The sequence below is a fragment of the Lutra lutra genome, chromosome 8 (genome assembly GCF_902655055.1).
Source record: "Lutra lutra chromosome 8, mLutLut1.2, whole genome shotgun sequence".
NCBI lineage: Eukaryota > Metazoa > Chordata > Mammalia > Carnivora > Mustelidae > Lutra > Lutra lutra.
The window spans coordinates 125,385,200-125,409,783 of NC_062285.1; the positions used below are offsets into that span (position 1 = coordinate 125,385,200).

At 37.7% G+C, this 24,584-nt stretch overlaps 1 long non-coding RNA gene across 2 annotated transcripts in view; it reads left to right on the forward strand.

Annotated features, from left to right (window-relative positions):
* Positions 1-15,046: 15,046 nt before the first annotated feature.
* The window catches only part of LOC125106741 (uncharacterized), a 134,427-nt gene continuing 124,889 nt past the window's right edge, over positions 15,047-24,584 (forward strand). For both annotated transcript variants that reach the window (XR_007129415.1, XR_007129416.1), the window contains exons 1-2: positions 15,047-15,097; positions 16,012-16,066. This is a non-coding gene — a long non-coding RNA (uncharacterized LOC125106741). The remainder of the gene's footprint in view (positions 15,098-16,011; positions 16,067-24,584) is intronic.

The window sequence follows — 24,584 nt, forward strand, 5'->3', positions numbered from 1 at the left end:
GGACCACTTTCTCACACCATACACAAAAATAAAATGGATTAAAGACCTAAATGTGAGACCCAAAGCCATAAAAATCCTAGAAGAGAGCACAGGCAGTAATTTCTCTACATCACAACCATGGCAACATTTTTCTAGATAGGTCTCCTGAGGCAAGGGAAACAAAAGAAAGATAAACAGTTGGGACTACAAAATACAAAGTTCTGCACAGCAAGGGAAACAATGAACAAAGCTGAAAGAAACCAGGGACAAAGGACTGAAAGGGACAAGATATTTGCAAATGACCTCTGATAAAGTGTTAGTATCCAAAATATTTAAAGAATTTATATAATCTAACACAAAAAAGCCCCAATAATCCAATTAAAAATGGGCAGAAGGGGCGCCTGGGTGGCTCAGTGGGTTGAGCCTCTGCCTTCGGCTCAGGTCATGATCTCAGGGTCCTGGGATCGAGCCCCGCATCGGGCTCTCTGCTCAGCAGTGAGCCTGCTTCCTCCTCTCTCTGCCTGCCTCTCTGCCTAGTTGTAATCTCTCTCTCTCTCTCTCTGTCAAATGAATAAATAAAATCTTTAAAAAAAAATGGGCAGAAGACATGAAAAGACATTTCTTTAAAGAAGATGCTTAACATCACTCATTGTCAGGGAAATGTAAATCAAAACCATGATAAGATATCACTTTACACCTGTCAGAATGGCTAAAATAAAAAAACATGAAATAACAAGTGTTGACAAGGATGTAGAGACAAAGAGACCCTTGTCACTGTTGGTAGGAATAGAAACTGGAGCAGCCACTGTGAAAAACAGTATAAAGTTTCTTCAAAAAAATTAAAAATAGAATTACCATATTATATAGTAATTCCACTACTAGATACTAACTCAAAAAATACAAAAACATTAATTTGAAGATACATGCACTGTTTTGTTAACTGCAGCATTATTTACAATAGCCAAATTATGGAAATAGCCCGAGTGTGCCCATTGATGGATGAATAGATAAAGAAGAGATATGGTATGTATCTACAATGCAATATTAGTCAGCCATAAAAAGAATGAAATCTTGCCATTTGGAACAACATAGATGGGTCCAGATAGTACATAATACTAACTGAAATAAGTCAGAGAAGGCAAATATAATACAATTTAACTCATATGTAGAATTTAAGAAATAAAACAAACAATAAAAAAGAGAGACAGACCAAAAGCCAGACTCTTAACTATAGAGAATAAACTTATGTTTATCAGAGGAGAGGTGGGTAGAGGGATGGGTGAAATAGGTGATAGGGATTTGAGAGTACACTTACCATAATGAACACTGACTAATGTACAGAATTGCTGAATCGCCGTAATATACATTTGAAACTAATTTAACACTGTATTTTAATGATACTGGAGTTTAAACAATCACACTTAGAAGATTAAAAAAAGAATGGGAGTGATTAGCGGTATCTCATGCTTCAGAGAGGTTCTAGAGAAGAAGGAATGGCAAAAGCCATTGATTTTGATAACTAGGAAACTTTGGGACCAATTAAGAATAATTTTCATAGAGAAGGAAGAGCAAAGCCAAATTGTTTGAGTAATAAAGAAGGACTTATAGTATTAAAGTAAAGGTAGGGGTGGGGGTAGATGGACAAAGTGGGTGCAGGGGAGTGGAAGATACAGGCTTCTGGTTATAGAATGAATAAGTCTCTGGAATAAGATACAGCAGAGGGAATAATAATCAATGATATTATAATAGTGTTGTATGGTGACAGATGGTAGCTATGCTTGTGGTGAGCATAAAAGAACATATAGATATGGTAAATCACTATGTTGTACACCTGAAACTAATGTAACATGGTGTGTCAAATATACACAAAAATTTAGAAACATAAAGTAGAGGCAGTGGGTATATATAACCCCTTTAAGTAATTTGACTTGGGAAGAAGGGAGGAAAAAAGCAAGACATGTCCAAGGCCCTCTCTTCTCATTCCATGTGTTCTCCCCAAGCAGATTTAGTCTGTCTCATGTAGAATTGTCATTTATATGTTAATAGCTTCCAGAATTATGTCTCAAATTTAGGTCTTGGTCTCTAACTCCCATATATCAGTAACTCTGCCTAGATATTAAATAGACACTTCAACATCTAAAACCAAACTCATGATCTACCCCACCTTCACCAATTACAAAAAACAAAATACAAGTACAGTAAACAATCATATCCTATTTCAGTAAATGACATGACCTACTGCTCAGTTGGTCATGCTAGAAACTTTGGGGTCATTTATGATACCATGATACCCCTCTTTCTTCATTCCTTTAATCTATCACCAAATCTTGTGGGCAAACTTCTCTTATACTCATTGTCCATTCTAGCTGAAGCCACTGTCACCTCTGATATCACCTTTCCAAGTGATTTCTCTGCATTTGTTCTTGCTCCCCAGATTATTCTTGCTCAGCCAGAATGATCCTTTAAATCCACAAATCTGATTACTATCACCCTCTTGTTTAACATCTTTCACTGGATTCTTGTTTTCTTTAAGCCATGCAAATTTGTTAGAATGGAATAACTATAGGGAGTAATTAAGGAAAGTGTCACTAAGAAGTTGGCATATGAACAGGTCATAAGAGTTTCACAGGTGAAAAATAGGGTGGACAAGGGAATGAGGGTGGCAGAAGATCATTCCAGTTTAGGAAGTGTCATGTGCCAAGGTAGGAAGTCAGGTGTTCAGAAAAATGTGACGAATTCAGACTGGATATTCTCAGATGCTAGGGGTTGAGGAGTAGCTACTGAAGCCAGATTGTGAAAGTCTTTTTGTGTTTGGATTTTATGCAGGTTCTTGCATATGAAGCAAGGGATGATGGAAAGAGCTAGGCTTTTTGTTGGATAACTTTATGGCAGAGAGAAAGCTTGAGAGGCTGACAGGGAGAGCAGTTCAGAGCTCGTTGCTTTGACCCAGGAAGGGTGATAGAGATCTCAACAAAGTCTGTACCACCCGAGAGAAAAAGGGGTTGAGACATATTTTACAGTAGGATTAGCACAAGTAGTGATCCATTTGAGGATATGTCTCTGTGAATATTGTTACTGTGAGTAGATTTATGTGCATAGACACTTTTGGTTCAGTATTGATGTTATTCTGTGACATCAAACTCTACAGTGTTTTATTATTTTTGCCATATATAAAATGACCTGGAGACAATTTAACAATCAGTTCGTGTCCTGGTCAAATATAAAAATTCAGCCCAGTAAAAATATTTTTAGAAATTCAGATACCTGGGTTCTCTATGATTTTGCCTCTGATAAGTTTTCTGAACTTGGTCAAGTCGTGTAGCTTAGTTTCAGGCTTAAATTCCTCATTTATAAAATGAGGGTGTTGACTAAAATCATTAGATGATCTCTAATGTCTCTTCAAGTTCCTTGATCCCAGTGCCAATTTCTAAGGTATTGCTCTAATTTGCTTGATCGACTTGAGACTTACCAGCAGGGAGCAGACTGCTCCATAGTTTCTCAAGGACATAACTCTCTTTAGAGGACTGATGGTCCAGGCGTTGTTCTGAGTAGCATTGCTAGACCCATCTTATCTTGGAAAATGCATTATAATTACAATCCCCATGGAGAGTTTTTCTCAATTTGCAATAGTTGGGTATCAAGAAAAAAAAAAAACCCGAGTTAATAAAAGTTGTTCGTGCTGAATTAATTATAGTTCTACTTGGTATGTTCTCTTCTCCACCCAGGGTTCCCTCTATCAGGAGAAACTTAAACATATATTTATTGTCAAGTCTTTCTAAAAATTTGATTTCAAGAACTTGTGTAGACTAATGAGTGTATTTTTTTAAAGTACAATCAAATTGCAGAAAGTTGGAGACATGTAATTTAATTGAATGAATCTTAAGTTTCCATCAGATATGAAACATGGAGATGAAGAATAGGTAAAGGAAAGTATGAAGATGAATAAGCTACAATTAACGTCTTAAAGGAAGTATATCATTTAACAGGAGAGCCTGGAATATAAACTCCATGTGAGTGCATGAAAAGGGTAGTCAGCAGAGGGAAATGCCAAGTGCAGAATGAGTACAGTTTTGTTCTCGGTGTTGAAAATTGGAATAACTGTCTTCTGGTGTGTGCTGTTCCTAAGTTCTGCCTCAGAAGGTAGATGTTAGTCAGTGTCACTTGGGTCTTGAGTCTAAAGAAATTGGTCTTACCTATCTTTGGCAAATGTATATAAAGGGTTTTAGTTAATTTCATGAACCAATTTAGATCATAGCATATCATTCATAGAAGAGATGAAAAGGGCTGACTCACTAAAAATGGTTGATTGGTTATAAATAGACACTGTCTAAATTTTTGGCAAAGGCAAGGTGAAAGCTTTCATGAAGTTATGTAATTGTGGCAACATATCATCAACTGTTGCACTACAGAGTTAATATCCTACTTTACAGACAGGCATGCCTACATAAACAAGTTATCCAGCTACAGACTAAACTGAAGACCTATAAAATAATGACGCTTTACTGTACAATTTGTTCTGTATATCACATCTGACTTCTGGACGAGTGCCATCCTTAGATTTTGTGTGTTAAATTTAACATAAAGGTGACAGAATTAGATTTCTAAATATAGGACATTTATGTCATTCAAAGTGCTTGCTAAAATATAATGTCGCTCATCTGAATGATAACTATGTCTTGTGGTATAAAGGTGTTCTTTCCTGTTTCATCTTTTAACATTTATTTATTTATTTTTTAATTTTAATTTAAAATTTTTAAAAAGATTTTATTTATTTATTTGACAGAGAGAGAGAGAGAGATCACAAGTAGGCAGAGAGGCAGGCAGAGAGAGAGGGGGAAGCCAGCTCCCCACTGAGCAGAGAGCCCATGTGGGGCTCAATCCCAGGACTCTGAGATCATGGCCTGAGCTGAAGGCAGGGGCTTAACCCACTGAGCCACCCATGCCCCCCTAACATTTTTTTTAACTTAAACACATCAAATGACAAAAATTAGAATACCAAAGATAAGTGATTTTTGGTGCTTTGGTGCTTTGAAACTTTCAGGTTTGAAGACCATGAGAAAACTAGTAAGCCAGGAAAGTGATTTTTTGGCAGGGGTGAGATGAGGTGGGTGGGGTTGGTTATAAACTTCAGCTAATTTTAAAAACCTTTGAAAGGCTTGATTTTTTAACGTAGAGATAAATCTGTCTAAACTGTGATAGAAATTCTGATCCCAGATTTGTGTCACTAGGTTTTGAGTAGGAACAATCCTACAAATAACTTTCAAGATATGTAACCTGAATGAGAACATTGAAAATTCTAAGCCAACCAAAAGGTATATTTCCATTGGCTCTAAGCCCTCATACCCTGCCCCCCATGACTCTTTGTATGTTAAGGGGGTCTTATTTATTTATTTATTTATTTTCTAGCCATAATAATTCTGTTTATTTGATTTAGGCAATCATTTTATCATTATAATTTATATTATTAATAGTAATTCTTCAGTTAAAAATGTGGTTTGGTGTTCATGATGTAATTTATTTTAAAGTATCCTCTAAACTTCAACTTCTTCTTTCATTCTTTCCTTTGAATTTAATTTTCACATTCTTTTTTAAAATTAACATATAATGTATTATTTGCTTCAGGGGTACAGGTCTGTGAATCATTAGCCTTACACAATCACAGCACTCACCATGGCACATACCCTCCCCAATGTCCATAACCCAGCCACCCTATCCCTCCCCCAACCCTCAGCAATACTCTGTTTTGTGAGATTAAGAGTCACTTATGGTTTGTCTCCCTCCTGATCCCATCTTCTTTCATTTTTTCCTTCCCTACTCCCTAAATCCCCCACCCTACCTCTCAAATTCCTCATATCAGAGAGATCGTATGATAATTGTCTTTCTCTGATCGACTGTTTTGCTTAACGTAATATCCTCCAGTTCCATCTATGTCATCGTAAATGGCAAGGTTTTGTTTCTTTTGATGACTGCATAGTATTCCATTGTGTATGTATGTATGTATATATATATATACACACACACATATAAATATATATATGCATATATATATATACACATACCAACTTTTCTTTATCCATTCATCTATTAATGGACATCTCAGCTCTTTCCATAGTTTGGCTAATGTGCACATTGCTGCTATAAACATTGGGGTGCATGTGCCCCTTTGGATCACTACATTTGTATTTTTAGGGTAAATACCCAGTAATGCAATTGCTGAGTCATAGGGTAGCTCTATTCTTAACTTTTTGAGGAACCTCCATACTGTTTCCCAGAGTGGCTGCACCAGCTTGCATTCCTAACAACAGTGTAGGAGGGTTCCCCTTTCTCTGCATCCTTGCCAGCATCTGTCATTTCCTGACTTGTTAAATTTAGCCATTCTGACTGTGTGAAGCAGTATGTCACTGTGGTTTTGACTTGAATTTCCTTGATACTGAGTGATGTTGAGCACTTTTTCATGTGTCTTTTGGCCATTTGGATGTCTTCTTTGCTGAAATGTCTCTTCATGTCTTCTGCCCATTTCTTGATTTGATTATTTATTCTTTGGGTGTTAAGTTTGATTAGTATCTTTCTAGATTTCGGATACTAGCCCTTTATCTGATCTGTCATTTGCTAATATCTTCTCCCATTCTGTCGGTTGTGTTTTGGTTTTATGGACTGTTTCCTTTGCTGTGCAAAAGCTTTTGATCTTGATGAAGTCCCAATAGTTCATTTTTGCTCTGTTTCCCTTGCCTTTGGTGATGTTTCTAGGAAGAAGTTGTTGCAGCTGAGGTCCAAGAGGTTGCTGCCTGTGTTCTCCTCAAGGATTTTGATGGATTCTTGTATCACATTGAGGTCTTTCATCCATTTGGAGTCTATTTTTGTGTGTGGTGTAAGGAAATAGTCCAGTTTCATTCTTCTGCATGTGGCTGTTCCAATTTTTCCACACCATTTTTTGAAGAGACTCTCTTTTTCCCATTGGACATTCTTTCTTCTTTGGTGAAGATTAGTTGACCATAGAGGTGAGGGTCCATTTCTGGGCTCTCTCCATTTCTGAGGGTCCATTTCTGTTCCATTGATCTATGTGTCTGTTTTTGTGCCAGTACCATACTGTCTTGATGATTACAACTTTGTAATAGAGCTTGAAGTCTGGAATTGTGATGCCACCAACTTTGGTTTTCTTTTTCAACATTCCTCTAGCTATTCAGGGTCTTTTCTGGTTCCATATAAATTTGAGGATGATTTTTTCCATTTCTTTGAATAAAGTTGATGGTATTTTGATAGGGATTGCATTAAATGTGTAGATTGCTCTAGGTAGCATAGACATTTTTATAGTATTTGTTCTTCCAATCCATGAGCATGGAATGTTTCTCCATTTCTTTGTGTCTTCCTCAAATTCCTTCATGAGTACTTTATAGTTTTCTGAGTATTTGGTTAGGTTTATTCCTAGGTATCTTGTGGTTTTGACTGCAATTGTAATTGGGATCAACTCCTTAATTTCTCTTTCTTCTGTCCTGTTGTTGGTCTATATAAATGAAACTGATTCCTGTGCATTGATTTTATATCCTGACACTATACTGAATTCCTGTACAAGTTCCAGCAGTTCTGGCGTGGTCTTTAGGGTTTTCCACGTAAGGTATCATATCATCTGCAAAGAGTGAGAGTTTGATTTCTTTGCCAATTCGGATGCATTTTATTTTATTTTATTCTATTTTATGTTATTTTTATTTTATTATTATTTTGTTGTTGTTGTTGTCTGATTGCTGAGGCTAGGACTTCTAGTACTCTGTTGAATAGGAGTGGCGATAGTGGACAGACTTGCCGTGTTCCTGAACTTAGGGGAAAAACTCGCTGTGCGTTTTTCATGGATGACTTTTATTATATTGAGGCATGTACCCTGAATTCCAACACTGTGAAGAGTTTTGATCAGGGAAGGTTGCTGTACTTTGTCAAATGCTATTTCAGCATCTTTTGAGAGTATCATATGATATCTTGTTCTTTCTTTTATTAATGTATTGTATCACAGATTGATTTTTGGATTTTGAACCAACGTTGCAGCCCAGGAATAAATCCCACTTGGTTGTGCTGAATAATCCTTTAGATGTACTGTTGGATCCTATTGGCTAGTATTTTGGTGAGAATTTTAGCATCTGTGTTCATCAAGGATATTGGTCTGTAATTCTCCTTTTTGATGAGGTTTTTGGTTTTGGGATCAAGGTAATGCTGGCCTCATAAAGTGAGTTTGGAAGTTTTCCTTCCATTTCTATATTTTGGAACAGTTTCAGGAGAATAGGTATTAATTCTTCTTTACATGTTTGGTAGAATTTCCCTGGGAAGCCATCTGGACCTGGGCTCTTGTTTGTTGGGACATTTTTGATGACTGCTTCAATCTCCTTACTGGCTGTGGTTCAGGTTTTCTGTTTCTTCCTGGTTCAGTTTTGGGAGTTTATATGTCTCTAGGGATGCATCCATTTCTTCCAGATTGTCAAATTTGCTGGCATATAATTGCTCATAATATGTTCTTATAATTTTTATTTTTTTGGTGTTGGTTGTGATCCCTCCTCTTTTATTCATGATTTTATTAATTTGGGTCCTTTCTCTTTTCTTTTGGATAAGTCTGGCCAGGGGTTTATCGATCTTATTAATTCTTTCAAAGAATCAGCTCCTAGTTTTGTTGATTTGTTCTAGTGTCCTTTTGGTTTCTAGTTCATTGTTTTCTCTTCTCCTGCTGGGTTCAGGTTTTCTTTGCTGTTCTTTCTCTAGCTCCTTTAGGTGTAGGGCTAGGTCGTGTACTTGAGACCTTGTTTCTTGAGAAAGGCTTGTAGTGCTATATACTTTCCTCTCAGGACTGCCTTTGCTATGTCCCAAAGATTTTGAACAGTTGTGCTTTCATTTTCATTTGCTTCCAGGAATTTGTAAAATTCTTCTTTAATTTCCTGGTTGACCCATTCCTTCTTTAGTAGGATGCTCTTTAGCCTCCATGTCTTTGAGTTCTTTCCAACTTTCCTCTTGTGGTTGAGTTCTAGTTTCAAAGCATTGTGGTCTGAACTTATGTAGGGAATGATCCCAATCTTTTGGTACTGGTTGAAACCTGATTTGTGACCCAGGATGAGATCTATTCTGGAGAATGATTCATGTGCACTAGAGAAGAACGTATATTCTATTGCTTTGGGATGGAGTGTTTTGAATTCATCTGTGATGTCTATCTGGTCCAGTGTGTCATTTAAAGACTGTATTTCCTTGTTGATCTTTTGCTTAGATGATCTGTCCATTTCAGTGATGAGGGTGTTAAAATCCCCTACTACTATTGTATTATTGTTGATGTGTTTCTTTGATTTTGTTATTCATTGGTTTATATAGCCGGCTGCTCCCATGTTAGGGGCATAGATATTTAAAATTATTTCAATCTTCTTGTTGGATAGACCTTTTAAGTACAACATAGTGACCTTCCTCATCTCTCATTATAGTCTTTGGCTTAAAATCTAACTTATCTGATGTAAAGATTGCCACTCCAGCTTTCTTTTGATGTCCATTAGCATGGTAAATTGTTTTCTATCCCCTCACTTTAAATCTGGAGAAGTCTTTGGGTCTAAAATGAGTCTCTTGCTGACAGCATATCAATGGTTCTTATTTTTTTTAATTCATCCTGATATCCTTTGTCATTTGATTGGGAATTTAGCCATTTACATTCAGGGTAATTACTGAAAGATATGAATTAAGTGCCATTGTATTGCCTGTAAGGTGACTGTTATTGTACATCGTCTCTGCTCTTTTCTGGTCTGTTACTTTTAGGCTCTTTCTTTGCTTAGAGGACCCCTTTCAATATTTCCTGTAGGGCTGGTTTTGTGTTTACAAATTCTTTTAGTTTTTGTTTGTCCTGGAAGCTCTTTATCTCTGTTTTCAATGACAGCTAGCTGGATATAGTATTCTTGAGTACATATTTTTCTCATTATGTGCTCTGAATATATCATGCCAGTTCTTTCTGGCTTGCTAGGTCTCTGTGGATAGGTCTGCGGCCAATATAATATTTATACCATTGTATGCCACAGACTTCTTGTTCCAAGCTGCTTTCAGGATTTTCTCTTTGTCACTGAGACTTGTAAGTTTTAGTATTAGATAATGGGGTGTCGACCTATTTTTTTTTCTTTTTTTAAATTTTATTTTTTATAAACATATATTTTTATCCCCAGGGGTACAGGTCTGCAAATCCCCAGGTTTACACACTTCACAGCACTCACCATAGCACATACCCTCCCCAATATCCATAACCCCATGTCGACCTATTTTTAATTGATTTTGGGTGGTGGTTCTCTGTGCCTCCTGGATTTTGTTGCTTGTTCTCTTTGCCAAGTTAGGGAAATTATCTGCTATAATTTGCTCCAATATACCTTCTGCCCCTCTCTCTCTTTCTTCTTCTTCTTCTGGGACTCCAATTATTCTAATATTGTTTTGTCTTATGGTATCACTTATCTCTCAAGTCTCCCCTCATGGTCCAGTAGTTGTTTATCTCTCTTTTTCTCAGCTTCTTTACTCTCCATCATTTGTTTTTCTATATCACTAATGTTCTCTTCTGACTCATTTATCCTAGGAGTAAGAGCCTCCTTTTCTTCATCACACCTCATTAATAGCTTTTCTGATTTCAACTGGTTGTATTTTAGTTCTTTTATTTCTCCAGAAAGGGATTTTATTTCTTCAGAAAGGGATTCACTAGTATTGTCCATGCTTTTTTTGAGCCCAGCCAGCACATTGGTAATTGTCATTCTGAACTTTAGAGTTGACATCTTATTAATGTCCATATTGATTAGGTCCCTAGCCATAGGTTTTCCCTCTTGTTCTTTTTTTTCCTTTTCTTTTTTGTGGTGAGTTTTTCAGCCTTTTTACTTTATCTGGGTAAGAATAGATGAGTGAGAGAACAAAATACTATAAAGGTAGCAACGACCCCAGAAAAATATATGCTAAACAAATCAGAAGAGACCTGAAACCAGGAAAAGAAAGGAGGAAAAAAGGAAAAAACCAGAGCCAAATGCTTGATTTTGGGTGTATTTTCATCTGTTGAAGAAATAGCCTCCAAAAATTTTAATGAAAGGAAAAGTTATATATATATGTATATATATATACACACATAAATAAGGGTCAACATGATGAAGGGATGGAATTTGACTGTAAATGTGAAAATTGAAGATACTAAAAAAGGATTGATAAGAAGTAGGTTGAAAAAGGAAATAAAAAGGAAAGAATGTTATCAGGCTGGAGACTAGAACAAAGCTATGTGCTAGATTTAGGGTATATTTTGATCTGTTAGAAGAAACTCTATCCCAAAATTTTAAAGAAAGAAAAACCTAAATGTATATAAAAAATAAAGCTAAATACATTGAAGGGATAGAATATGACTATAACAATGAAAATTAAAAAAATATTTTTAAAAAGGCATTAGTAAGATAAAATAGTTAAAAACCATTAAAATAGGAAAGAAAGAATAAAAAGAGTAAGAAAAAATAGAATAAAAAAATTAACTTTGAAATACTAAAGAATCATGGGGAAAAAGTCATGAATTCCAGATGCTGTATTCCCCTATTTCTAAGGTTTTGCAGTTCTCATTGATTGATGAACTTGGTCTTGGCTGGATGTTCATATTGATCGGGGGCTGAGACTGTTGCATTGATTCTCAAATGTCTTTGCCCAAGGTGGAATTGCACCACTCTTGTCAATTGCTCTCGGTAGCTTTTGTTCCCTGAATGCTTTCTGTACAGTTTTGGAGGATGGGAATGAAAATGGCAGTATCCCCATCTCTGGCACCAGAGGAGCCAAGAGCTCGGGGTGTCACTCCTCAGTGTGCCCTCAGAGAAAAGCAGTCAATCATGCCTGTCTCCTGGTCTCCGGATTCAGTCCATGCTCACCCAGCCTGTGACCAAGTGTTTCTATCTATGGCACATGATCCTGTTTGGAGTTTCTAAGCCCAGCAGACTCCTGCCACGTGCTCCCATGTTGATCTTCCTGGAGGAGGAAGGAGGGGGTCTCCTTGGATCTGCCACTTGTGGGTCCCTGCTCAAAGACCAGTGGCCTGACTGTGCCTTGGATCATGGTTTAAAGTAGCCCTGAGCTTAGAGCCCCTACCTTGGCTCCATTTCTGCAGCCAGCTTCCTCACTCAGATACCTGGCAACTCTGCCACACTCAGACACCCCTGGTCTTTCTGTGACCCTGCTGGTCCTGAGACAACATTGTTCACCACCACTTAGCCTCTGGAGTGACGTCTCTCAGTGGAGCAGACTTCTAAAAGTTCTGATTTTGTGCTCCACTGCTCTACCGCTTGCTGGGAGCTGGCCCCACCCCCCCACAGTCTATCTTCCTGTGTGTCACCTCGGATTCACTTCTGCTCATGTCCTACCTTCCAGAAAGTGGTTGATTTTCTGTTCCTAGAATTGCTGCTATTCTTCTCTTTGATCTCCTCTTGAGTATGTATGTGTTCAGAATTGTTTGATAACTATCTAGCTGAACTCCTGGGACCTGATGATATTAGCTCCTCCAGCATCTTGCTTCTCCTCTCCAAGGTGTTATATTTAAAGAGCCCTTGTTAAGATAAAGTATGTCTGGCTGGAGAAAGTCAGTAGTATTAGGTAACATTCAAGTACGTAATTTGTATCTGGAATTATGGTAAGCACACTGTATTGGTTACCTTAGTTAATACTGAGAATAAACTTATGAGGTAGATATTATTGTATTTAATCACTTTTAGGATGTACATTTTTTTCAAATTTTAATACTCTGGAATCTGGTTGTATCTTTTTTTAAAAAAGATTTTATTTATTTATTTGGGAGATAAAGAATGAGAGACAGAGAGAACATGAGAAGGGGCAGGGTCAGAGGAAGAAGCAGACTCCTTGCTGAGCAGGGAGCCTAATGCAGAACTCAATCCTGGGACTCCAGGATCATGACTTGAGCCGAAGCAGTCACTTTACCAACTGAGCCACCCAGGGTCCCAATAATTTGGTTGTATATTACAATCAAAGCATCTTACATGCATAATTTAGAACATTCTTTTCTATCCTAGTGATGTGTAAAATCATGGTGAAGCTGAGAAGAGAGAAGGCATCATAGATTAGATGACATGTGCTATTAGCCACCATCCTCCTTTATCCAGTCTTACCTAAAAGGGAACTGAGACAGGAGTTAAGTAAGCTCTTCAAGATCACAGAACTGGTAAGTATTTGAGCCAGGATTCCACAAAATTGTTTAACTCAATTCAGGACCATTCTGTACAACTTGTATACTATGCTGCCTGCTGGTAATCTAGCAAAATTGGTGCTTCTGAATGGTCATCCTCAGAGAGCTCCAGACTTGGGATGTGGAACTGGAGAGAAAGAATTTTCGAGGACCACAGTGGGCCATTGAGTGAGGGGCAAGTCCTAGAGTAGAGTAGTTAGAGTAATCATGAGCAAAATGGACCCTGAAAGGACAGAAAACCTATAAGATTGTGGGGAAGCCCTGAAGGTGAAGGCCACCCACTTCACTATTTTGTCTAGGGCCAGACCTGCATGTGTAGAAGGTTCTAAATTGGGATGGAGGGAGAAGATCCTTACACAGCAGGGAGAGTTAGTTCTTTATAGTTGTCTTTGTATCTGTTTATCTGTATCTATGCCTATACTTAGATATCCTTATATCTAGGTCAATCTATATTGAAAGAGATCTGTATCATGCTTTTTGAAAAGGAGCTCTGTGTTACTAACATTGTCTTACCCTACAGTTAGTTCTAAAACTTTGTGTATTATGCTTGCTTTATTCGTGTATTTTATTTTTACAGTGCTTAGCACAGTTTCATGTAAATGGAAGGTCAAACATTTTCTGAATAAATGAATAACTTTTTCTCTTACCTCAACACTCCATAAAATCTTGGAAGCATATTTGCATTTAGAAAAAAGATGCTTTAGTGGGGGTGGGGAAACTCTTGAAGAGTTTTATCAGTTGCAGAAATAACAAACACCACTGCACTTTCTATTCTTGCTTGTCAAGAAATGAAGTAGGCAAATTAAAGTAAGCCAAGATTTAGCACTGCTGCCCTGCCTCCAGTGGTAAAGATGAGCCAAAGAAAAGACAAGCCAGTGAAAATACTCTGTTATTACTCCCTGTCAGCCCCAGTGACCATTTGCTCAAACACAGCACAGACCAACACGTACACACACACGTATATGAAGTTCTGTATTTTCCTTTGCTTGTGTCTAGTCAGCTCAAATGGGTCGACTCATGTTTTGGCTCATGTAACTAAACCAGACTTTCTGGCTCAGCTCTACCTGCAAACTTTCTGGCCTTCTTGGGTATAGTGAAGTGGTTTGAGTTTCTGAGAACAAATAATTAGGCTCCAGAAGAAGGCTATTAGTTTCTGCTGCTGTGGGTTCTGTGACCCTGTGAAAAGGAAAACAGAGTTAGATAAGGACAGTGCTCAGCTACATGGGCTTCGTTATATTCCTCCTTTTAGTGTTATCAGAAGGTTTACTTAATTATTATTCTGGACTTGATAAGCTTAGAGATTAATATTTTTAAATTATTTCTCCTTTTAATCAACCACATATGATACATTAGACACAGAATTAGCTTTGGTGTGGCCTAGAAAGTTCACCTTGTCTTTTTTATTTATTCTCACACTTTGGGCTTCCAAGGTAATGAAGTTTTAAATGAGGCATAAGAGCATCATAATATCTAAGAGGCTATAAATAAGATATTTGCTTATTTTATTACTTATACTACCTACTCCACCATTTTTCCTACATCTTTTCATGGTATTTTTTTCATTTCAGAAAAACATCAGAGACTTGTTTATTGGGAAAATTGCTCGTTTCCAGTATGGACTAACTGACGCATTGACTCTGTCAAGTGAGTTTTGGTAACTAGGAGGTAATAATTGGGCCAAATTTTTCCCTTGCAGTTCACAGGGACAGCATTTAAACCAACTTCTAAGTAGTTTTAAAATGTAGTAGATTACATTGTAGTAGTAGTAATAGTAGACCTACTACTACTACTACTACAATGTAGTAGATCTACTAAAATGTAGAACTGCATTCCCTTGCAGTTCACAGGGACAGAATTTAAACCAACTTTTAAGTAGTTTTAAAATGTAGTAGAACGTAGAACATGAATCTCACTTTCCAGGTACTTTTCCTTTATAAATAAGGGAAATAACATCCAGAAATTCTTATCTATTAATCATATTTAGGCCTTTTTCCAAATTAGGAATCATCCTACTATAATTACTTACTAATATATACCTACACAAGTAAATTTCAATGATCTGTTTGCATGTCCATTTACCCAAGGGCAATTACTAACACTATTTTAATATCATTTCTTAAGGGGAAATGGCAGAAGGAGTAGTAATCACCTCAGTGAGCCAACTTTCTGTGTTTAGTCTTATTTGTCAGATGGTATTTTATGATTTATAGATTTCAGGATTACCTATAAGTTAATAGAATTGAAAGTTACTTTGACAAGCAAGATGATAATAGAAGTAAACTGCTCATTGGAATAGGAATATGAGATCAAAGTAAAATAAAAACAAGGATTACAGGGGTGCCTGGGTGGCTCAGTGGGTTGAGCACTGGACTCTTGGTTTCAGCACAGATCATGATCTCATGGTCATGGGATTGAGCCCTGAATCGGGCTCCGTGCTCAGCATGGAGACTGCTTGTGACTCTCATTCTCTCTCTCTCTCTCACCCTCTGGCCCTCCCCACCACACACACCTCCTAATAAATAAGCAAATAAAAAAACAAAAAATAAATAAACAAAACAAAACAACAAGGTTTATAGAAAAGTTAACTATATAGCCATTATTCTACCCTACCCCCCCAATAATTTTTTTTGTAATCATAATTCCTTGAATAAGGGCAAAACTATAGTGGGAAACTGGTTGAAAACCAATAGTTGGGTATTAGAAGAACTGGGGAGGTATGTTTTTTCATTTTCCTGTTTATCTTTATCCTTTGTCTTTTCAAGCCACAGGAAAAGGTCCACCACATTTAGAAGTTTTGACTATCTTACTCACTTGATTCTTTTCTTATCTTTTAGCTTTGAAGCTATCCATTGCTTTTCAATCTAACACATTCTGAAGCTTGGTACTGAGGTAAGAAAATGTTAGATTGTAAGTTTGGAATTAGACACTGGCCATATCCTTCATAGTATAAGGATAATGTTAAAAGTCCTCAGTGGTGACTTAGCAACACTTTAATTTTTTTTTATTTCCAAGGACTTATTCTGCTTTTCTCTTTGGAATACCAGAGAGTTTTGCTTGGGTCCTTCAACAGCTGGCTTGGTTTGATCTTGATGACTCAACAGAGTAATCAATCTGAGGTTCATACATTTCATTGGAACCCTGCAAATTTATAATTTGGTGAAGATCAGCAGGCAGTTCCAATGAACTGCACCAATAAAAGTCGTCAGCTACATGAAGACAACCAGATCCTCTACCAGAAACAGACACATGATGAGTTTGGGACCCTGTTGACAGGGTCACTTATAACCATGGAAAACTTCTGAAAACAGTTTGATTGCATGTCCTTCTTTTGGCTTCTATATAGCTTACGTGATAGACTTGTAGACCCTGAAGCTTATGGGGACAAAGAGAGGAACTAGGATGACATAAGAAGCCACAGTAATGAAGTTAAAACCTTTGGGGAAAATAGCAGTATCAGTACAGGATGAAAGACAAGCTCAGTTTTCTTCAAACTGTGCCAGAAAATCAGATGGTATATTGCACAGGAGGCTGCAGAGCACTCTCTCAGGTAACACCAACTATATGTCCTTCCTCCTGTCACTGGGCATGGAGGCTTGGGTCCAAAGGTTAAAGAGCAATTAGAAGGAATTGAGTGGTATCTAGTGGCTCTACCATGGATTTTCCAACAAGGGCAGGAGAGAGAGAGGGCAAATAAAATATTCACACTGTTGGCTCTCCCAAGTCTCTTTCTGCTTCGTGCTCAGACTCTGACTACTAGTAATGTTTTGATATATGGCTTTCTAGACTTTCTCTATTATTTCATATGCTAACTGAAACTTTTCTTGTTTAATATTTCACTTACAAATCCCTCCTGCCTTTGCATTTTTTCCTCACTGAAAATGTTCTCCAATTATTTTCTTTTGTCTCTCTACTCCTGTGCTAATCCCATTCCCCTGAGGTATCCTCTAGTCATGTTTTGATATATAACCTTTCAGACTTCCTCAATTATATTATATGCTAACTGGAATAATAGACTGTTTTCACTGGAAGGGACCTTGAAGATCATCTTTCCACATCTCCCTACCCTGCACTGTCCCCTCACTGCAGGCTTCCAGTAGATTACATAGAGAGGTCTTGAAATGCCACCTCAGCCAGTAACTGAAAAAACCAGACTAGAACCCAAGCCTCTTCACTCTTAGTTTAATGACCTATTGAAAATTTTTATTTTCTTCTTAGTCTGTTTCATGCCCTGAAAAGTAGTTTCTATAAGATGGATTTAAGGGATTTGTGGCTAGACTTAGTTTATGAGGTGACCATTCATTTCCATATGGATAACAAAAACAGGCAAACAAACTTCTAACCAAATAGAGATGACTATATTTCATCTCCTTTGTTCCTCCTCTGGCCTTAGTGAATGTGGACCACAGGCCCAGTGTTTTGCTTTACTAGAGGAGCTTTCTTGTGCTAAGATCATCCTTGGATACATGTACATGGAGTCATGTACATGGAGTCAGCTTTTGCCTCTCTTTTCTCCTACTGGTCACTTGCTTTAGGCATAGGCATAGCTCTCCCTGCTTTCTCTTCAAGTGCTTCTAGAAAGATGGAACTTAAACCAGCCAACCTATTCGAGTTGCTGATTTTCCAAGTATCTTCTAGGTATTCTTCATTAAAACCAGGATTCTCCCCTGGTGCAGGACATCATGTTTTTGACTCATGTACACTCAACTGAAATTTATAGCTTCACCAGTAAATTCTGACCTACCTTATATTTCTAGTCCTGACTTTTTCTTTAAATTTTGAAAGGTACTCTTCTCTAGGTTAAGTTCAACTTGAGCATACACATACATTCCCTTTTATAGGTAGAAAATGTACACTTTCACAAAAACACTCTAACAAAATCCCTGGGGTCTCATTCTGCCTCCACCCTTCTTCCACCCCGGTCATGTTCAGAACTTCTCACTCACCTGGCCCACCTGGAAATCCTAGGATCACTGTTTTCCCCTCTGGGCCCAGGTCTTTGGTCTTTGTTCCAAGTCCATCATATCTTCTGAGTTATAATAAATTTACTTTCTTTAACTATAGTCAGATCTCTGACAGAATTCATAGTGATTTTTGGATGAGGGATTTTTTTTCTGCCAAGGATACAAATTGAACAAACCTGAGTTTTGAAGGAAGAACATGTCAGGGAATGGATGCCAAAGAGGCCCACTCCACAAATATATTGAGCAATTAGCAGAGTGCAAGTGAGCTCTTCTGAGTTTGATGGTTGTAATTGTTTCCTCAGGCTCTTTCTTTCACATAACCCTTTGTCTATCGTTGTTTTCCTTTTTGTGTGTTTGTGAGTTGGTTGTGGGGGATGTTAAACAAGCACTGTTTTACTCTATGTGATTGTAGCATAATGCTTTCATGTTTACCTTTCATATCCACTTTAAAGATGGAATCTGTTTTACCATTGGGACTGCTGCTATGACCAATTCTGTAGCATTGCCTTCAGTTCAGACACATGCCTCTGAAACCGTAATCACTAACAGATGCTGCTCTGAATCAAGAATTCCCCTCTCTGGCTACTCAGCCTGAGCAATGAGCTGCCTAACTTGGATCCTACTAGCTTCTTGAAAAACTCCACAGGCTGCCTTACTAGCATACTGGTAACATGCAGAAGATTGATATTTTCCAGGCCCAAGTAGGACTTTGAAATAATACCTAGCAGTTGTAGGGAGAGGAGCTATTTATTTTCCCCTCCTCCCACAAGTGTTTTCACAAACGTGATCTCATTTTATCCTTCTCCTAGTCCTTGGAGTTAAGTAGGGAAAGCAGTATTTTCCCCCAGGAACCTGAGATCCAGAGATGTTAAGTAACTTGCTCAAGGTCACACAATTAGCCTTGACTGCTAGTCTGGTGTTCTTTCCACCAAAATGACACTAGTATTACTTTGTCCTGTGTCAAAGTTGTTTACAATCTTTTTGGGCACTAAATGAATCCATACTGTCATTCTTTTTTTTTTAATTTTTTTATTTTTTCAGCATAACAGTATTCATTATTTTTGCACCACACCCAGTGCTCCATGCAATCCGTGCCCTCTACAATACCCACCACCTGGTGCCCCTAACCTCCCACCCCCCACCCCTTCAAAATTCTCAGATCGTTTTTCAGAGTCCATAGTCTCTCATGGTTCACCTCCCCTTCCAATTTCCCTCAACTCCCTTCTCCTCTCCATCTCCCCTTGTCCTCCGTGCTATTTGTTATGCTCCACAAATAAGTGAAACCATATGATAATTGACTCTCTCTGCTTGACTTATTTCACTCAGCATAATCTCTTCCAGTCCCGTCCATGTTTCACAGCACTCACCATAGCACATACCCTCCCCAATATCCATAACCCCACCCCGCCTCTCCCAAGCCCCTCCCCCCATCAACCCTCAGTTTGTTTTGTGAGATTAAGAGTCACTTATGGTTTGTCTCCCTCCCAATCCCATCTTATTTCATTTACTCTTCTCCTACCCCCTCAACCCCCCATGTTGCATCTCCTCTCCCTCATATCAGGGAGATCATATGATAGTTGTCTTTCTCTGATTGACTTATTTCGCTAAGCATGATACCCTCTAGTTCCATCCACGTCGTCGCAAATGGCAAGATTTCATTTCTTTTGATGGCTGCATAGTATTCCATTGTGTATATATACCACATCTTCTTTATCCATTCGTCTGTAGATGGACATTGAGGTTCTTTCTATAGTTTGGCTATTGTAGACATTGCTGCTATAAACATTCGGGTGCACGTGCCCCTTCGGATCACTACGTTTGTATCTTTAGGGTAAATACCCAGCAGTGCAATTGCAGGGTCATAGGGTAGTTCTATTTTCAACATTTTAAGGAACCTCCATGCTGTTTTCCAGAGTGGTTGCACCAGCTTGCATTCCCACCAACAGTGTAGGAGGGTTCCCCTTTCTCCGCATCCTCGCCAGCATCTGTCATTTCCTGACTTGTTCATTTTAGCCATTCTGACTGGTGTGAGGTGATATCTCATGGTGGTTTTGATTTGTATTTCCCTGATGCCGAGTGATATGGAGCACTTTTTCATGTGTCTGTTGGCCATCTGGATGTCTTCTTTGCAGAAATGTCTGTTCATGTTCATACTGTCATTCTTAAGCTTAGATTTATATTAAATTTATAACAACTTTAAGTATCCCTTGCCCCTCCAGTCCTTAAGTTATAGTGATTTTGTGTGCCTAAAAATTATTTGGGAGTCTTGTTCAGTAGATCAAAGGTGGAGTCCCAAATTCATCATTCAAAAAAAAAAAAAAAAAAATCCAACCACCCAGTGATTCTGCATCAGTTAGTCTGGGTAAACACTGTTCTAAGAGCTAAAATAAGCAAGGCACTTAAGATCCCTGAGCCTCAGTTTCCTCATTCAAAAAAACAAAGGAAAACAGACTACAATTAATAAACAATTTCCAGAAACCAACATGGATCCTAACCATAATGATTTGCATCAGAATTCCTCTTAGGGAAGAAACAGTAGTTGTCTGGAAAAACACATTGGAGGTAGACAGTGAAACCTCTGGGGTCTGGGTTTCTGGGGAGTTTATGAAAATGCATGGAGTTAGGTGCTGAGTATGTTGAGGGGAAACAGAGGACTCCCCGGTGGTGATATGGCCAGAAAAGACTCTGGAGAAGAGGGATGGTTGATATGGAGTTCTAAGGTATTTGCTCTGTGGTGTAGGCTGTGGTCCTTCCTTGTGTTTCCTACATATTCAGGCAAATCTATGTTTTATGTGAATAGAGGCCTTTCTATTGAATGAAGCTGGATTTAATTCTGGATTAATATAATGTAGAACTGAGCAGAAGAAATCATAAAAACATAAGTCTTGGGAATTTGTAGAAATCTTGGAGATGACTTTGGATTTCTTTGAACTAGAAGTAGAAGCACAAACCCATTTCACCTAACTATCATGGGATAGATGTGACCAGGGGTCATCTGCGTGAATGTATAAGCAGGAACACATTATAGAAAATACTATTTCCAAAATATTCTCATGGCCTTAGAAGAACTAGAATGTGATTAGAGACCTCATAAGAAAGGTGCACATCAAGAAAGTGAATGTGAACAAGGATGTTGGCAAATAAGGTAGGTGAAAGAGTAAGAACTTAGAGGTATAGTTCTATAATGGGCCTGGTTTGTGGAATGATTTTAACTAAGTTCTAATGCCTTTGTTACCTTTCCTATGCATTACATAATGGTAGTGCCCATGGACACTTGAAGTTTTTTTTTTTTTAAACTTTAACTTTATCTATTTATTTTTATTGTGTAATGTTAGTTACCATATAGTACATCATTAGTTTTTGATGTAGTGTTCATGATTCATTGTTTGTGTATAACACCCAGTGCTCCATGCAATCTATGCCCTCCTTAATACCCATCACCAGAATTGACGCTTTTAATCTAATAGCCAGAGTCAAAAATTTGGGGATTTTCTACACTTGGAAGTATTTATGTCAAGATTTTCAGAAAGAGTTCTTGGTCTGAAGGAGCAGGTGATGGGGATGGGGGAGCAAGGTTAAGGGTCAAGACATTGATTTCCAATTCAGCTAGAACATATACTAAATGTATATGTATTATACAGGATAATACATATGCATATACAAAAATGTCCTCTTTGCAAACAAGTAGAAGCCCAGATATGTAGCCTTAAAAGTGAGGCTATGTCTTCATCTGTGATATGGATACTAGAAAGTCTCAATATTCTTTACAACTTAGAGACTAAAATGACTGGATTTGATGCGAATGCTTATGTTGAATGGTTTCAATACTCTTGGTAAAAAAAGAGAAATACCATCATCTGCTGAAAAATAAAAGTTGGGATTACAGAAGTTTGTGGGTTTTACAAGAGAGGTATGTAGTAGTTCTGGGAGAAGTAAGCTAGGGAGATAGTGATAAATCAAAGGCAAGTCTGCCTATGGGTGATTGGGCCAAAGAACCCCTACACAGTCTTATACAAATTTCTCAAAGTCTCCCTTTATCTTCTTACCCTCAGTGAAATTCAGTTCCCTTTGAGAATACTGCTTAAGGGGATTTCTCATTTTCCACTTCTTTCAGCATCGTGGGACCAGGATGAACAAGCAGAGAAAAGCCCAACTTCTTCTGGCTCCTCTTTCATCATTTATTCTTGTTATTAGCAAATATTTGTTGAGCAACTTCTAGTCTAGGTCCTCTGGGTTAGGTGCTGAGAATACAACTGAGAAAAAAACAGAGAGACTGTCTCACAGAAATTATTTTGTAATCATTTTGATTCCTTAGATAAATACCTCATTTGAAGCTTATACTGTATATAAAAATATTACCCTTTCTTTTTGCTATCATTCACTGAATTACCCATTTGGTGATGACTTGGATGCCTGTCCTTCAAATCTAAGTTATGGGTATGAGGAAATCTTAGCATTCTTTGAGCTGTCTCTACATTTTTCAGGTGATGGAGATCCAAGCTCTAAATTAATTTTTTGTAAGCCATTTCATAAAATAGAAAGATATATTGGTATTAAAACTTTGCTTTGGGACATCTTAACTTATTCAGAAAATTTAATTATGAATGTGATGGCCCTATTGATCCTTGTAATAACAAAGTATTATAAGTTGAGTGACTTAAATAAACAAAAATGTATTGTCTCCCAGATCCAGAGGCCAGAAGTCCAAGTTCAAAGTGTCAGCAGCATTGGTCCCTTCTGAGGGCTGTGAGGGACAATATTCCAAGCCTCTTTCCTAGCTTCTGGTGGATAGCTGTCAATCTTTGGTGTCCTTGGCTTGTGGATGAATCACCGAATCTCCACCTTCACCTTCAATATGGGTGTTTCCCTGTGTGTGTGCCTCTGTGCCAAATTTCCCTTTTTAATTTTGATGCAATTACATTGGACAGAGTTCACCCTAATGGCCTCATTTTAACTTGATTATCTGTATCTTTAATATAAAGTCACATTCTGAAGTATTTGGGTTAGAAATACAAAAAATCTTTCTTGGTTATGGAAGGGGGGTACACAATCTAACCTACAACACTTGGCAAACATACCTAGAGCAACTAAGTCTTGCTACTCTCTTTCCATTTTCCAGTCTTTTTTCCTAGGGCTATAAGTTCATTTAATGTATGATCTGTCTTCCAAGTTATCACAAGCAACAGTTCTACCAATTGTTAGTGAATAGTTCTAGCCTCTTACACACTTCATCACCATGCAAAGAGAGGGTCCTAAGCCAATCCCACCTTTTCTTCACATTCCAATTCGTGCTTCTGGAGATACTCCCAAATTAGCACAGTGTTCGTGATGGTTGCCCATGGAGGCCAAAGAACACTTGTAACATTGGGCAATTCATATTACCCTTAAATTTATAAGTAGGTCCATTTGTATGCTTGCCAATTCCCTGCAGATATTAGGGGAGGTTGTATTCTCTGTGTCTCCAACTCTCAATGCTTTTTTGACTATATCAGTTCTCTCAGTCCCTTTCCAATTTCTCCCAATATATTAGTGCACTTTTGGCTTCCCCCACTTTTTTTCTGTATTTATCCTGTACCCTGTAATCCACTCCTTCATTTTGTCTCTCTCTATTATCCTCAATAGTATTACTTCCTATTTTTTGTTGTGCTGATCCTAAAGAAGGCCAGCACCAAACTAGTACCAAACTATAGCCAGTCATTCCTGTCCTCCTCTCACCTGTAGCACATTAAGTACTTGTGGAGGAAACCACACAGAGTCCCTTCAGCTTCATGGTGTTTAATTTAACTGTGTTCTCAACACTACTGGGGAATCCTCCAGGATTCTCTCTCTTCCATTCACAGATAGGCCATAATAGCTTAAGACTCTTTGAAAAGTATAATTTTGGTTTTTAAAAAATTCTGCTATGCAAAAAAATGATCCAGTAATTACATAACTTTTACCTTTAGCTTCTACAACATTCTTTTTTCTTTTTTTTAATTTAATTTTAATTTTATTTATTTTTTTAAAAGATTTTATTTTTTTAAAGATTTTATTTATTATTTATTTAATTTATTTATTTGACAGAGAGAGATCACAAGTAGGAAGAGAGGCAGGCAGAGAGAGAGGGGGAAGCAGGCTCCCTACTGAGCAGAGAGTCTGATGCGGGACTCGATTCCAGAACCCTGAGATCATGACCTGGGATGAAGGCTAAGGCACCCAGACAACCTACAACATTCTTTTCATTTGCACCCATTTGTTCTAGTTTCGTTTTTGTTTCAGTATCCCACCTCTTGTTTGATTCCGTCCTTTGTCAGTGTGTTCTATCCTACATTTTCCACCTTTTCAGGAGTCTTACTTCCTTAAATACCTCTTCTTTATCTTTGACTTTTTAAAAATTATTTATTTATTTATTTATTTATTTATTTATTTATTTACTGAGAGAGAGAGAGAGAGCGAGAGCAAGCACG